This window comes from Pseudorca crassidens, chromosome 14 (assembly GCF_039906515.1).
Source record: "Pseudorca crassidens isolate mPseCra1 chromosome 14, mPseCra1.hap1, whole genome shotgun sequence".
NCBI classification, from domain to species: Eukaryota; Metazoa; Chordata; class Mammalia; order Artiodactyla; family Delphinidae; genus Pseudorca; species Pseudorca crassidens.
This window is the reverse complement of record NC_090309.1, coordinates 37,638,936-37,655,266: the sequence shown is the minus strand read 5'-3', so window position 1 is coordinate 37,655,266 and position 16,331 is coordinate 37,638,936. Positions and strand designations below refer to the sequence as shown.

The following is a 16,331-nucleotide window of genomic DNA, read 5'->3' as shown; positions in this document are numbered from 1 at the left end:
TATACCCTCTTCTATGGACATCCTCAGAAACACACATTATCAACAAGGGTTTGCTGCTCCAGTAAGGAATTAGGGGGAGGAAAGGAAGAAAGGGGCAGGGGGTCAGGAACATATGTTCAAGTCATCTCACTCCTGTGAGAATTAAAGGAGATAAAAAAGCATAGCACCTAGGACATTAAGAGCACTCAATAAGTGTTAGCTGTTATTGTTATGACTTTAACTTTTTTCAGGTGGATGTTTGCAAAGATGGTTGCATCATAAGAGTATACAGGATGAGCAAGTTTATCAGGAAGGTGGTTAACTTCATTACCAACATTTTAATATCTGTATTTTCATGTTTATAAATTTAATATCATGGCTCTAAGGTTAAAATTGAGGAATTTTATAAAACAGAGTTAACAAGTCATATGAGAGACAGAGGAGACAGCAGAAAGTTTCTGGAGCTTCCTTTGGGAAATGAAGATGTGGCTGGGTTTGAGACATAACTAGTTAGAAGGTATCCCAAATGCCAGCAGCTGGTTGGCTCATGGAAACTAGGTTTTAAGAGCAGGCAGTAAGCACATGTTAAATTTGTGATGTGCTTTGGCAGAAAGTCTTGACAAACCTGTCTCATTCTTTAAACATATGGTTCCAAAGTTTCTAAACTAAGCTCAGTCGGAACGTTGACTTTGCCTTCCATGGGTAGGGTGGGTGAGTGAGCAGATTTTGCAATACCTTATTAAAGATGTCAGGGTTTTGCCCTCTGCAAGAAACAAGTGTTCTTTTCAGGCAGGAGTTTCTTTTTGGCACATTCCTATACTTTAATATTTGTATCTCAGCTATCCATTCCAATATTATTTCTATGCTTTACATGCTTTAAAATTACCCTGAGACATTAACATAGATTCTATGAATTATACAGACCCCATTAAAGTAAAAAACAACACTACATAATTTTTTAAAATGCAATAAATAAATTTAACTGATAATACAAACATTTGTAAAATTTTAGCAACCATTTTGTAGTTTATTTTTTAAGGTCAAATTATGAAACTATAACTAGAAAATCCACATAGTTGATATTCTTAAAAGTGAAATACAATTATTAAACTCATTCCGCATGATTCAGTTAAATTCAATTCAACACTTATTTGACTGGTAGGTGCAGGGGACACAGAGGTGAGTAAATGATGAGGTCTTTGTCCTTAAAGAGTTCATGGTCTTTTTGACCATGTGTTTGATTATTTCTTTCTATGTCTCTTTCCCCCACTTGAATATGACTGTCTAGTCCCTAGAGGAGGAGGTGACTGACTGCCAGACAGTCTGAACTTGGAGCTGTCACTGCAGAAGTGAAGTTTGAGTTGGCATTTGAAGGATACTAAGAATTGGGGTTGGGAAGCGGGGAGAGAAGTGCAGGACATTCTAAATGGGACAACAAGTGCAAAAGCACTGATGTGGGAAATAATTTGTTGAGACTGACAATCACCTCTGTGTGGCTGCAGCTCCTGTGCTCATTTTAAGAGGTGTGCAAATGAAGGTAAAAATTTAGGGGGGCCAGATGGTGGAAAAAAAAGATTTCTGTTCTAAGGAGTTTTGATTTTACCTGTAGGTGACTGGGAGCCATGGAAGCTTCTTAAGCAGCAGAGTTAGATCAGGTTTGTGTCCTGGCAACAACTGTAGGGTCAACAGGAAAGAGAGTGAACCATAGTGAACTATCTGGGCAAAAAGTCATGTTAGGATTAGGTCACAACAGCCCTCAGGAAGCAGAATGCTGTCTACTGTTGTTTCCAAATGTTTGATTTGACAGTAACCTTAAACTATTTTTAACTGTTATATTATACAAAATGGAACAATTGCTGAAAATGAATTAAAACTGAAGGCCCATTGGCCTAAAGTTCAAAATAAAAGTGTAAAATCGAGGATATCAAAGGATTTCAGAAACACACACACACACACACACACACACTAGATATTAAGTTCAGGGGTAAAGATAGGTGTATTTCTTTGGTGGTCAGTAAAATCATTTTCAGCAGCTTAATAAATAACATAAGATTAAAATTTGAACCATCTTTGTGTGAGGGCAGAGGAGGTATGATTGCTAGTATATGCAGTGGAACAATTACATATTTTATTAAAGAAAGTCGAAAAAAGAGCTGGGGTTTGCGAATCAATCAGTTTGATCTTTAAAAGGAAAAATATGGGAAATGATATTAATAGTTATGTATAAAAGATGTCAATCTACAAAGCACACAAAAGTGGTTAGAATAATAATTTTATACAATAAACAGTCATAGGAGATGCTAACAAAGTACTGGGCAATATGTCACTCGATAAAGGAAAATATATGTTTGACTACACAAAGGTTAAAAATTGACATAAACCACCAGCATAATAAAAATCTGAAAGCTAAACCAACCTGGGCAAATATTTGTGATAAGTATTGCAGTATGGAAAGCACATATATACCCATAAGAAACCTTTAAGATTCTAATAAATGAATTGGCAAGAGAAATTAATTTTTTTAATTACAAAAGGAATGACTTAAAAACATTTGAAAAACAGTCAGCCTCACTAATTAAGAAATGCTGATTAATAGATTTAACTTTTTTTTTGCCTATTAGCAAAGCTTTTTCCCCCACTTTGTTTTGTTTTATAAAGTGCACACCCAGTATTGTGAAGACTACTGTATTGTGAAAGGGGCATGCTCCTCCTTGCTAGTGCGTGACATTTGGCATTATATATTAAAATGCCTGTAACTTTTGATTTAGCATATGCATTTTGGGGACACCTTGTTAAGTGGAAATACATGTTTTATTTAGCTTGTTGTTGTTCAAGTATCAGGAGTCCTGTTCAAGCTCCATAGAACAATGTGGGGTTTTTAGTGTTAGAACCCATGGGACCTGGAAAGCACCTGGAACCAAAGAAATTCTAGGGATTGGCCGCTCTCTCTCATCATTCTCTCATGGTATCTCAGATACTCTCTGCAAGTCTGTCCCCTCTCCCCTTTCTGCTAACTGGCTGCTTCGGTTTACCCATAGTTTGTGACTTTACACATATTCAGTGCAGGTTAGCAGGAGATTCTGTTCATCATCACTCAGGAATCCAGGCTGATGGAGACTCCTCATTAGTGTGCTTCTTTGATAACTGTGGCAGAGGTAAGGAAACATGGAGAACTGTGTAGGGGCGCTTAAAACATCTGCCCAGAACTGATATGTATTACTGGTGCTCACATTTCACCTGCCAAAGCAAGGCACATGGCCACAGCCAACTCCAAAGTGGGCCAGGAAGAGCAATCCTACCCATATCCAGGAAGAGAACCGAAATATCTGTGAACAGTCCTTGTGATTTCTTCATCATAATGTTTGCATGCTCACTTAAATGTCTCATAAATGAAGATTAAATTGAAAATTATGGTCCTGCATTTTTTCTTTTTTTAATTTTTAAAAATTAAGACATGTCAGCACATTTACCGACATAAAATTGTACAAATGAGCACAAATCCACAACACACATGCATCATGCTCAGTTAAAAACCAGTTAAATGTTCAAATTCTCTGTTGAGGCAAAATTATATTGTAGCCGATTATGCAACAAAAACAACAGACTAACAAGTAAGTGTGGTGTCATAATACTGTATCCTATTATAAGTATTTTAAGCAATCCTTGTAACTTTTAGTTCCTTCTTCTCTAACCTTTATATTTAAGATAATTAGTTCTACTAATAGATGTGCTTAATGCTTTAACCTTGAAATAAAATTTTTGAAAATCTACTACTCCTTTCTCAGGCTTCTGAGTCAGCTTAATTTAAAAGTACCCTGAAATTACTATTTGCAAATATTTATCTTACTCCTGCATAGCTAAAATAAATAAATTAATTAAATGCTAATGATAATAAAAGACAGGAACTGTCATCCATAACTCTTCTTTAAATTTATTTATTTATTTATTTAGCTGCACCGGGTCTTAGTTGGGACCTTTTAGTTGCAGAAAGATCCCACATGCTGCAACTAAAAAAAGATCCCGCATGCCATAACGCTTGATTTTAAAATTTTAGTGTGTTCAACAAAGTAGCATCCTTCCTCTACTCCTTAATAAGCAAATGTTATATAGTTAAATTAAAAAACAAATCTATACTAACAAATACATTTGTCTAATTTACATATTGAAATTCTCTCTAAAATTTCATTTGGAAAAAAGTTCCAATGCTAAAATTAATTTTGAGAACTACTTCTGTAGATCACTTTCTTTGTCATGAATCCATTTCGTATTTATCTGACTTTTAGATCTCTTTTATTTTGAAAAATCTTCTAAAAATGCAAATGTGGTCTCTTGTGTCTCATGACTTTCAGACTTTCTTCAGTCTCTGCTTTGTTAGCCATCCTAGCAAGACTCCCTAGTTAACAAAATACCAGAATTTTAAAAGCAGTTTACACTGCGTATTTGTAAAAAAATTTTTCCATAAACCTAGAGAATGAGGCAAGAATTTATTTTCTACAATCCCATGCATGCTTATTACTTGGCTAACAAAATTAAGCCCTCCTGACCTTATATGATTGCTCCTTCTCAACCCCTCAGCTTCAGTTTTATTGAATAAAACATGGTGAAAGAGTCTTTTTGTTTTTCTTAGAATTTTCAAAAGATATAAATATTAGCATGACCCAAATGTTCAATCAAACCAGTTACTGCTCTTGTGGTCTCATCTATATATTGGTTGTACACTGGCTTTATTAGTCACATCCATCTTCAGCCAGCAACATTTAAAAAATTCAGTAGAATGTTCATGGTTTCTATGATAAACTCTTTGAGAAAGTGAGCTGAGTTTACCATTTCTAGTCAGATCATTTCAGTTGCATAAAACAGGCAATTCAACTGAAAATGGCTTAAATAAATAAAAAGGAATTTATTGGCTTACATAATTGAAAAGTCCATGTGTAGACAGGAGAAGGAGGGTCTCATTTTAAAGGTTCAAACTCTGTCACCAAGATTTAGTTACTCTGCATCCTTCACTCTGTCTTCCCCTGCGTTGTCTTCACTCTCAGGTTCCATGTGGTAGTCCCCAGAAACTTCAGGCACATATTCACTCAGATTCAAATTTATAGAAGAGGCATTGTCTCTTCCCTGTTGTTCCTTAACAAGTCCCAGGATCCACTTTGATTGGACCATTTTATTCACATGTCCTTGGCCAAGGGATACTAGGGTCTGTATCAGGAATTCTTTGGGCTGCAAGTAACAGAAAAATCTAACAGTAGTTTAAACAATGTAGACATTTATGATCTCATTTAACAAGAAAATTGAAGGTAAGCAGTTCAAAGGCTAGTGCTATTTATTGAAGTTCATCCTTTTTTGGTCATCTATAATACCCATCTGGCATAAATCAAGTTACTGTATATGTATGGATCAGTTTTTTGACTCTATTCTGTTTCCACTGGTCAATTTGTTATCACTGGGCCATTGTCAATATGTTTTACTTAATATATATTTATAAGAAGTCTTGATATGTGATACAGCAAATCTTCCCCAGTTCTTGAGTAGTATCTTGGCTATTTTTGAGTCTTGGATTTTCCATATAAATTCTGTCAAGCTTGGCAAGTTAAAGAAATCCATCTAAGATTTCAATCGAAATTAATTTGGATAGATCAATTTTGAAAGACGTGTCTTCTTTATAATATTGTCTTTCTAGCCAACAGTGTGATTATATTTCTCAATATATATTTTTTTAAGATATTTTTTCTTTTGATGTGGACCATTTTTAAAGTCTTTATTGGATTTGTTACTTTTATTTCTTTTTTCTTTGGGGGGTGGTACGCGGGCCTCTCACTGTCGTGGCCTCTCCCGTTGTGGAGCACAGGCTCCGGATGCACGGGCTCAGCAGCCATGGCTCACAGGCCTAGCCGCTCCGCAGCATGTGGGATCTTCCCAGATGAGGGCACGAACCCATGTCCCCTGCATCAGCAGGCAGACTCTCAATCACTGCACCACCAGGGAAGCCCTGTTACTTCTATTTTTATATTTTGGTTTTTTGGCCACGAGGCATGTGGGATCCCAGCTCCCCAACCAGGGATCAAACCTGCACCCCCTACATTGGAGGGCGAAGTTTTAACCCCTGGCTGGGACAGCCAGGGAAGTTCTTATATGTCTGTTTTCATTAAAGTTTTATAATTTTCTCTGTAAGGCCTTGCCTAATATCCAAAGGATGTTATACTTTTTTCTTGCTATCATAAAAATTATTTCTTAAAATATTATTTTCCTAATTGCATACAAAATGCATTTAAATTTTGTATATAAATCTTGTATCAGACATTTTGACAAATTCTTTAAGTCTAATGATTTGTCAGCAGACCCTTGGATTTTTCTATGTAGAAAATCATATCACCTGAAAATAATAATGGTTTTATTCATTTCCTTCCAATCCTTTAACTTTTTTTTCTCTTATTGCAGAACTTCTTCTTTTACTTAAGTATTTCTATGTCCTCATATTATAGTTCCTGTAAATTCAATTCAGGTATATTTTTGTATGTTTTCTTTTTTCTTACCTGATAATGTCTATTTTTCAATTGGTGAGTTGGGTCCATTTACTGATATATTTGGATTTATTTCTTATCATTTTATCTCATACTTTTCTCTTTAAAAATTAAAAAACATCTTTTTACTTTAAAAAATCTGTTCTTTTCTCTTGCTGCTATCTACTGCATTAAATAAAATTTAGTTACCTCACTACTGTATTTTGAAATAGTACATTCTACATATATTCTTTAGTTATATCCTTAATATAAACATTTAGAGTCTGGAATTGCTAAATATATCTACCTTGATCATGAATAAAACAAGGGCCTGGAATAGTTTTCCTGTGTTCACTCTACCCCATTGTTCATGTTATTACCATTAGTATTTTGGCTTCATCTTATTTTTGTACTCCCTGATGAGTCATTATTATTATCATTGTTTTATATGAATAATACCCGTTTAGATATTCCCCATATATTTACCTGCTCCCATTGCCCTCTGCTATTCTTTTCTTTTGAGAAGGGTCTCTCATTCCTTCCTCGTGGTATGATTTATTTAATTATGAACTATATCCTTTAGTAGGGAGTCTCAATTTTTGGTCTCTCAAGTTATAGTTTAGCTGGGTATAAAATTTTAGGCTGACATTTATTTGCTCTTGTTACTTGGAATATATTATGCCGTTGTCTTCTGACTTATATTGTTACAACTGAAAAGTCAATTTCAATCTAATTTTATTCTATTGGTGTGGTGAGTTCAAGGATTTCTAGAGATCAAGGAAAAGACAGAACAATGAGATGGCAGTATTGCATAATAATGCTTATTAGGTGGCACTTGGACAGAACTGCATGAAAGGAAAAGTCACTCACAGCAAGAGATTTTTCCAGAGACAGCAGCATGGGGCCACCACTCAGAAGAGGAAAAGGGCAATGGAACTCCCAAGGAGACAGGAATCAGAGAGGGGGCTACATGTCTAGGATATGTCACTCAGTGGTAAGGTGGTGAATCTCTGGGTCAGAGATCTCTGAAGGGCAGCCCAGTTTGGGGTCTTTTATAGCTACAAGGTTAGTCTTATCTATAGCTAGAAGAGTTTGGGTACAGTTTTGTGGGATATGTCAAATAGGTAGTATCTAAGTGGCTAGAAATCTGCTTATTTGGGCTACGCTTAAAACAATTAGATGTATAAAAATTTGACTTTGGTGCTGGTGGGTTTTGATCTAATGGTCCTAGCCTGTTGTGAATAAGTAAACAACATAGGAACCAACATACAGAGGCCATCTTTAACCTATTTATTTAATAATTGGGCAATTTATCTTTTCTCTCTGGATGTTTTTAAGATCTCCTCTTTATCTTATCTAGGTGTAGATTTTTTTTTCTGTCTTCTTGCCACTATGTCCCCTGAACGTCCCAAGAATGTTCCCAACTCAAAGTTTTTGCATGTACTAGAACTGCAGCTTGGAAAGCAATTCCTCCAGATATATTTTTGGCTTGCTTCCCCAACTGGTTCAAGTCTCTGCTCAATTACTTCCTGAGAGAGGTCTTCCCTGACCCCAATGTCAAACTTTCTTCCCTTACCCTTTATTTTTCTTCATAGAACCTTTTATATACTACTTGACATTTTCTTAAATATTTATTTGTTCATCATCTGCCTCCCTCTCCCAAGAATATATACCCACAAGGGCACAGACTCGGTTTTATTCACTGCTGTATCCCTAGTACCTAGAATAGTACCTAGAACACTAGGTTCTTCATAAGTATTTGTTGACTTAATGAATTAATAGCCTTTCCTCTGTGCTTTATTCTTTCCTTTTTAGGAAGATGAATTCTTTTCTGTGTATCTATGGGCCAAATATGGCTGCCCCAGAATGATACCCTTTTTCCCCAAGTGACCAATACAAAATGACCAGCATTTCTGAGTTCTAATTCTAAATTCCTAGGAGAGAAGGTCTGACCAGTACAAATTGGGTCAGTAGTCTTTCCTTGGTCAAAGTAGGTATGGCTAGGTGGTGGGTCACAAAGTGCATGTGGCCACAGAGGTCTCACCCCAATGGAGTAGAAGCTTTTAGAAAAGGGAGGATCTGGGCAAGAAGGTACTCAAGAATTGTCTCATATTTGCTGTAAGGGCAAACCGAGTTAAGTTTAAAGTCACCATAGAAATGCAAGCAATTATAGTGTTCACTGATAGGTGAAACATCACACAGAGACAATAAGGTAAAATGATTTGTTGATTCAAGATCATTCTTAGCATTGGTTTACATTGTGACAGTGATATTTAAACTGTTTGATTTCTCTTGCTTTATCTTCTTCTTACTTAATCCATTGCCTGGACTCCTAAAGTCTTAAATTCTTGGCCCTGCCCCAGCCTTCCCTCTCTTGAGCCTTGAGTAATCTTTAAAACTTACTGTTAATTTTTCCTTTCTTGCTAAGTGATGGTAAGATTGCTTGTCATTTTGTTTCTTTAGAAAAATTGCCTAATATTTGCTTTTGTTAGGAAATATGCCACATTATGGTATGGAAGCTTATAAATTTGTATTTTTAAGGTATTAAAAAACAGATACATATTTTAAATTATTATGATAAAAATAATACATGCATAAGTTAAAAATTCAAACAGATGAGCAGAAAAATAAAAGAGAAAAATACAGCCCAACTATTGTCCACAACCTAGTTCTACTTCCTAGAGCACTTTTTTGACCAGGACCCAAGTAGGAAATACATTTTACACACACACACACACACACACACACACACACAGACACACACACACACACATCTGATAAAAGTTTCACCAATTTTACTTAATCATACTTTTTCTTCATCTTCTCCCTTCTAATGTAGATTGTAACCCACTAACTTGATTTCAGTCTCACAGTTTGAAAAACACTGCCCTAAAGGTAGCTACATCAAATTGTTTTTAGTACTTCTGATAGTTACCTCCATACTTGAAAATAATACACACATACTGCCACATTTTGCTTCAACTCCTGACATTTTTAAAATTGCCTCCACACTTTGAAAAAGAACAACAAGAATTTGGCTTAATTACATTAGCCTCCATTTTTCTTCCCCTAGTCTCTTCTATGCAATTTTTATTATAATACATTAAGTTCTATTTGTTACTTAATTGCTTTAAATATACTTAAACCTCTATTTCTTGATCTACCATTAGAAAGTATGTCCATCCACACTTTAGAAAATGTCTCTTGACTCCTCCATTATGTAAGTTTAACACATTTGCATCCTTTCACTTCCCTCCATTTCCCAACTTTATTAGCTGTACCAGTACTTTTACACAGTCAATACTTATAATATTTACACTGTTAGAATAACTAACTTTTGCATTTTGTCTTTAAATTTATTTTGAAAAGTGATTTTTTCAGTATTACAATTTAATAAATCTTATTCACTGCTGAATAGTATAAGTGAACTTGTAAAAGAGAAATATAAACCATGTTACTAAATCTATGCTTTTTGAAGGAACATGTTCTAGGTGTCAATGTCAAATGGATTCTCTTTTTTCATATGTCCATTGATTACTCATAATAATCACACATATTTGTTTCACCTCTGGACCATGGGTTATACAATTCTTTTGCCTTTACTAAAGATTCTAATTGTCTTTTTTTGGTTGATGACAGGAGGAGCATATGTCACCCTACAATTAAGATTATTAAGGTTTTTAATCATGCTATTTCATAAAAATGAATCTACTTTTTTCTTAAAGATGTTCTTCTGATACCCTTCTAACTTTCCGTTATTATTACTATTGATCACCTTGAATGTCTAAATATTTGTGCTGAAATATCTTTTTATTGCATTCCTAGAGCAGATTCTATTATTGGCTTCCCATGTTTCCTTCTTGAGTTCTCTTTTCATTTTGCTAGAACAATTACTTAAGCTTTTTTTTTTCCTGAAAAGGTACATAAGAAGTCAAAAAAAGTGAAAAATTCCCTAATTTGCTCTCATCCTTGAATGCTTTGTCCGTCTATAGAATTCTAGGTTCAGAATTAATTTTCTCTCAGAACTCTGAAGTTCTACTGCCTTCTTATAATCAGTGTTGCTAAGATAAATAGCAAACTTCAATCTATTTCAACCTCCCTATCACTCCTGTAAAGGTAATTGACAACTTCTATTTGGCTGACTCTGTCTCTTCTGTGCTGTTTAATTAAACTCTCATAACTGGCCATTTCTGATACTCTCTTCCCTGGGCTCTATACCGCAAACTATGCTGGTTTTCTTAAATAATTGGCTACTCTTGCTCATTCTCCTTCACATGTTTTTCCTTTTTCTATGTGACCTCTAAATGTTGGAGTTCCTATACCCTCTTTTCTATTCTCTATGCCTTCTCCCTATATCAGTCCTCGTGCTTTAAAAACTATCTGCTGACAATTCCTAAATTTATATTCGTAGGCTAGACTTCTTTTTGAGCTCCAGATTCACATCTTTAAACATCTGCTTGACATCCTCTTGTATGTTTCCTAGGCATTTCAAGCTGAACATGACCAAAATGAATTTTCTCTCTCTAAATCTGGATTCCCTCAGCCTTGACCATTTCAGTGACTGCTGATATGATGAACTGCTGCCCTTGACTCTTCCCTTTTAATTCACTCCTCATGACTCCTCCCTCCTCATCCGATTCTCCCTTCATCCAGTTCATCACCAATTCCTGTTATTTCTACCTTCAAAATATAGAGCTATACTCTATAAAAAATGTAAATCAGATCCTGTCAGTTCCCTGCTTTAAATGAAGGATAGGATAAAATCCAAAACCTATACAGCCAGCCCTGCAGGTCTGATTCCTTCCTAATTCTACAGACTCATCTCTTGCCTCTTGCCACTCTTCACTCACTTATTTCCTCCCTCCAGCTTCCTGTCATCTCCTAGAACACACAGTGCTCTTTCTATCTCAGAGCCTCTATAATTGCTATTCTATCTATCTGGCGTATTTCTCCTCAGGTCTTTATATGGCTGACTCCTTTTTATCCTTCAGGTTTTGGCTTAAATGTTCAGAGCCTCCATGTTAACCCACATATGGCTTCTAAGTGAATTAGGAAAAGGTACCCTTCTGGAGAGCACCATGTGGGTTGGATTAGCCCCCACAGGCAGCAGTGTAAATGCCACCTCTCAGAGGGCTTTTCTTGACCACCTTACTATATTAATGCTCCCTCGTATTCTGGATCACAGCACTCTGTTTATTTTCTTCATAGCTTTTCATTCAACCCACAATATTTAACTAATTATTATTTTATTTACTTACTTACTGTCACCCCCACTTAGGTCAGGAACTTCTCTATCAACTTCACTATCATAAACCCACGGCCTACTAGTGCCTGGTTCATGTAGGTGTTCAATGAATATTTGTTGAATGAATAAATGAATGAAACTGGGCTCTGAAATTTCATATGAATGTGAAAAATAAAATGGCTTAAGTCATCCAGTTCTGTTTTTCATAAACACATTTCATCTGAAAACTCATTTTCCTTCACATTTTATTTTACTATTTAATTATTTCCACCCCTTGAATTTTTCTGTTTCCTGAAATCTTTTTTTCAAATATCATAGGATTTGAGTGGGATTTATGGCATTGCTCGGGAGTTGGTGATATGTCAAGCTGAGCACAAAGAGGTGTTAAGTATCTTTCATTTCAAAGAGAAAGCTTCAATAATTGGAGCTTTGCCACTTCCAACCCCAGCCCTTCCCCACCTATCCCCAGTGTCTATGACTAGAAGATTGAGGAAGGATGCTGAAAACAGAAATTGTCAGCATCACTGTAGGCCAGAGTACAGCACCTTTTCCATGGGGAGCAGGGAAGTGGATTTCCTACCTCCCAAACTAGGTGGGGTATGAAGACCGAAAATCACTTCTCATAAGAAGGGAAGACCAACATCAACCTCAACTGTTGGATATTTTTTAGGTAGCCTTCTTGTTGATCTGCCCAGTACTACTTTAAGTGGAGAAAGGAGAAACGAAAGAGATGGCAAGGTGGAAAGTAGGAAGCAGAGGAGAAGTATGTTATCAGACTATGCGGTGTGGCAAGGAAGTAGGATATCCTCATTAGCCAATAGACTCCTTGGAAGGTAGCAGGGTTTAAATCATTTTGCTAAAGTTGCATCTAAGTGAGCAATCTTTGGGTAAGGGGATGCTTGTAGCAAGAGTCTGTGGGTTGTATTACCAGTTGTAAGCGCTGAGGTAGGGTGAAAGAAGTCAAGTTTGCACCAGATCTCCCGGGTCGGGGAACTCCATGGCTGGAAGGCTTTGCAAGCACCCTCCTGTCCCCACAAATCATATAAATGCCACAATAGAAAGCTGGCATTTGCATCCCTGCCATATGGAAGTAAAGCAGTAAAAACCAACAAAGAACTATAACTGCAAACCCAGTGAACTAAAGAGGTATTTATCACTCTTCCCCATTTTTCCTCCAGTCTCCCAACTCCTGGGGAACTACCACCAGAAGGAAAGGAAAGATGAATGAAAATGCAGACCATACCTCCCCCTCCACTGCAGGTTCCTGGAATCTCAAGTAAAGACTGAGAAAAAATAATGGGTGCAGGGAAAAAGAGATTTAATTGGGATATGAAATTGGATTTTTTTCCCTCACTTAAGATAAAAGGAATTTTTTTTCACGTCAACATATATATCAGTACAACGACCACATCTTTTAATGACTGACAGTATCCTTTTATATTGATTTTAAACATATCTATTATAATTTAACTACTCTTCTATTAATCCATTTGAGTTGTATCTTCATTTTTACTATTAAGACACTGCAAGAAATACCCTTGTATACACCATGAATCTTCAAAGCAATATATATAAAATTATGTTTAAAAATATATTTTAAGACCCAAACCTATCTTTTTCCACTTAAAGAATCTCAAAAGCTCTAGCTGTAAGGCAGATCTCTAAGCATAGGGACACTGGTTTAACAAGAAAAGTGACTAGAACAAAAAATTTCACAATTTGTATGGAAACACAAAAGACTCCAAATAGCCAAAGCAGTCTTGAGAACAAAAAATGGAGCTGGAGAAATCAGGCTCCCTGACTTCAGACTATACTACAAAGCTACAGTAATCAAGACAGTATGGTACTGGCAGAAAAACAGAAATATAGATCAATGGAACAGGATAGAAAGCCCAGAGATAACCCCATGCACCTATGGTCACCTTATTTTTGATAAAGGAGGCAAGAATATACACTGGAGAAAAGACAGCCTCTTCAATAAGTGGTGCTGGGAAAACTGGACAACTACATGTAAAAGAATGAAATTAGAACACTCCCTAACACCATACACAAAAATAAACTCAAAATGGATTAAAGACCTAAATGTAAGGCCAGAAACTATCAAACTCTTAGAGGAAAACATAGGCAGAACACTCCATGACATAAATCACAGCAAGATCCTTTTTGACCCACCTCCTAGAGAAATGGAAATAAAAACAAAAATAAACAAATGGGACCTAATGAAACTCAAAAGCTTTTGCACAGCAAAGGAAACCATAAACAAGATCAAAAGACAACCCTCAGAATGGGAGAAAATATTTGCAAATGAAGCAACTGACAAGGGATTAATCTCCAAAATTTACAAGCAGCTCATGCAGCTCAATATCAAAAAAACAAACAACCCAATCCAAAAATGGGCAGAAGACCTAAACAGACATTTCTCCAAAGAAGATATACAGATTGGCAACAAACACATGAAGGAATGCTCAACATCATTAATCATTAGAGAAATGCAAATCAAAACTACAATGAGATATCATCTCATACCAGTCAGAATGGCCATCATCAAAAAATCTAGAAACAATAAATGCTGGAGAGGGTGTGGAGAAAAGGGAACGCTCTTGCACTGCTGGTGGGAATGTAAATCGATACAACCACTATGGAAAACAGTATGGAGGTTCCTTAAAAAACTACACATAGAACTACCATACGACACAGCAATTCCACTACTGGGTATATACCCTGGGAAAACCATAATTCAAAAAGAGTCATGTACCAAAATGTTCATTGCAGCTCTATTTACAATAGCCAGGAGATGGAAGCCACCTAAGTGTCCATCATCGGATGAATGGATAAAGAAGATGTGGCACATATATACAATGGAATATTACTCAGCCATAAAAAGAAATGAAATTGAGTTATTTGTAGTGAGGTGGATGGACCTAGAGTCTGTCATACCGAGTGAAGTAAGTCAGAAAGAGAAAATCAAATACCGTATGCTAACACATATATATGGAACCTAAGGAAAAAAAAAAAAGGTCATGAAGAACCTAGGCGTAAGACAGGAATAAAGACACAGACCTACTAGAGAATGGACTTGAGGATATGGGGAGGGGGAAGGGTAAGCTGTGACAAAGTGAGAGAGTGGCATGGACATATATACAATACCAAACGTAAAATAGATAGCTAGTGGGAAGCAGCCGCATGGCACAGGGAGATCAGCTCAGTGCTTTGTGACCACCTAGAGGGGTGGAATAGGGAGGGTGGGAGGGAGGGAGACGCAAGAGGGAAGAGATGGGAACATATGTATATGTATAACTGATTCACTTTCTTATAAAGCAGAAACTAACACACCATTGTAAAGCAATTATACTCCAATAAAGATGTTAAAAAAAAAAAAAAAAAGAAAAGTGATCAAAGGAAATCTCTTCTCAGGATTTGTAGAATAGAGTTTAGAGGTGACAAATGAGTGGGCTGAAAAACACAGTCCCAGTGTGAAAAGATTAAGGGCAGTTCTGGGGCTAAACAAAGAGTAAATGAGCATGGTTTAATTTTTCCTTGACACTACATTTATGGGTCTATCAGTTATATTGTACTGTGTAACAATACATGTATTGGATATAGCTTAGCTGGGCAATTCTTCTACTGGTGTTATCTGGGTCACTCATATGGCCAGTTTGACTCATTGGGCTCCAACGCATGTCTGGCAGTTAATGCTGGTGGTCTAGGGGATCTCAACTGGAAAAATTTGTTTCTACTTCAGGTGGGCTGTCGTTTTCTAGTAAGTTAGAAGGGATTCTTCATATGGTGGTCTCAGGGCAGCATTCCAACAGGGGAGACTAAAGGCTGAAAAGCTTCCTAAGGCTAAGGCTTAGACATCACACAACATCATTTCTGCCACATTCTATCAGTCAAAGAAAGTCACCAGACCAACCCAGATTTAAGGTGTGGGGGAAAAGACTCACCTCTTAATGGGAGGAGTGACAAAGTGACGTTGCAAAGGATCAGGGCACAGGGGTGGGAAGAATTGTGGCCATCTTTGCAAACACTCTATCACAACAAACTTGTTTTGAAATGCCTCCTTTAGTGTTCTAAAAGTAAATTTATAAGTCAACTATTTGCCATCCCAAACATGTTTCCTGAAGAAATAATGGGAAAACTCTAATATAGACCAATATAGCACTCTACAGCTTTTAAAGTTCATTCATAAATATCTCACCTGATAATTCATTCAACTAGTTTCTTTTGATTGCCTGTTATGTGCCAAACACTGTGATATGCTCTGGGGATGCAAGATAGACACAGTCCTTGCCCTCAAAGAGCTTACAGTCTGTGGAGCAACAACAGATGTTTAATAAGTAATTACAATCAAGTAATAACACTAACGAGATTAATGTTATGGCAAGGCAATACAGGAAACCATCAGTTGAAATCATCATCATCACTCATACCCTGCCAACACTGAGTGAGATGATCTTTATGATAACTCTGTAGGAGGCAAGACAGGATATTAGTTATTCGCATCTTTAAGTGAGGAAACTAAGGCTCATAAAGTTAACCAAGTAACTTATCCAGGGTTTTCAGGTTCTAAGTGGCAGAACTCAAAATAAAAAAACAGGCTGTTTTCT

The 16,331-nt window shown here is 36.4% G+C and overlaps 1 long non-coding RNA gene across 1 annotated transcript in view; it reads right to left on the bottom strand.

Moving 5' to 3' along the window:
- The window catches only part of LOC137205647 (uncharacterized), a 113,453-nt gene that overhangs the window by 89,105 nt on the left and 8,017 nt on the right, over window positions 1-16,331 (bottom strand). Inside the window, exon 2 of the long non-coding RNA XR_010934234.1 lies at window positions 1,583-1,653. This is a non-coding gene — a long non-coding RNA (uncharacterized lncRNA). The remainder of the gene's footprint in view (window positions 1-1,582; window positions 1,654-16,331) is intronic.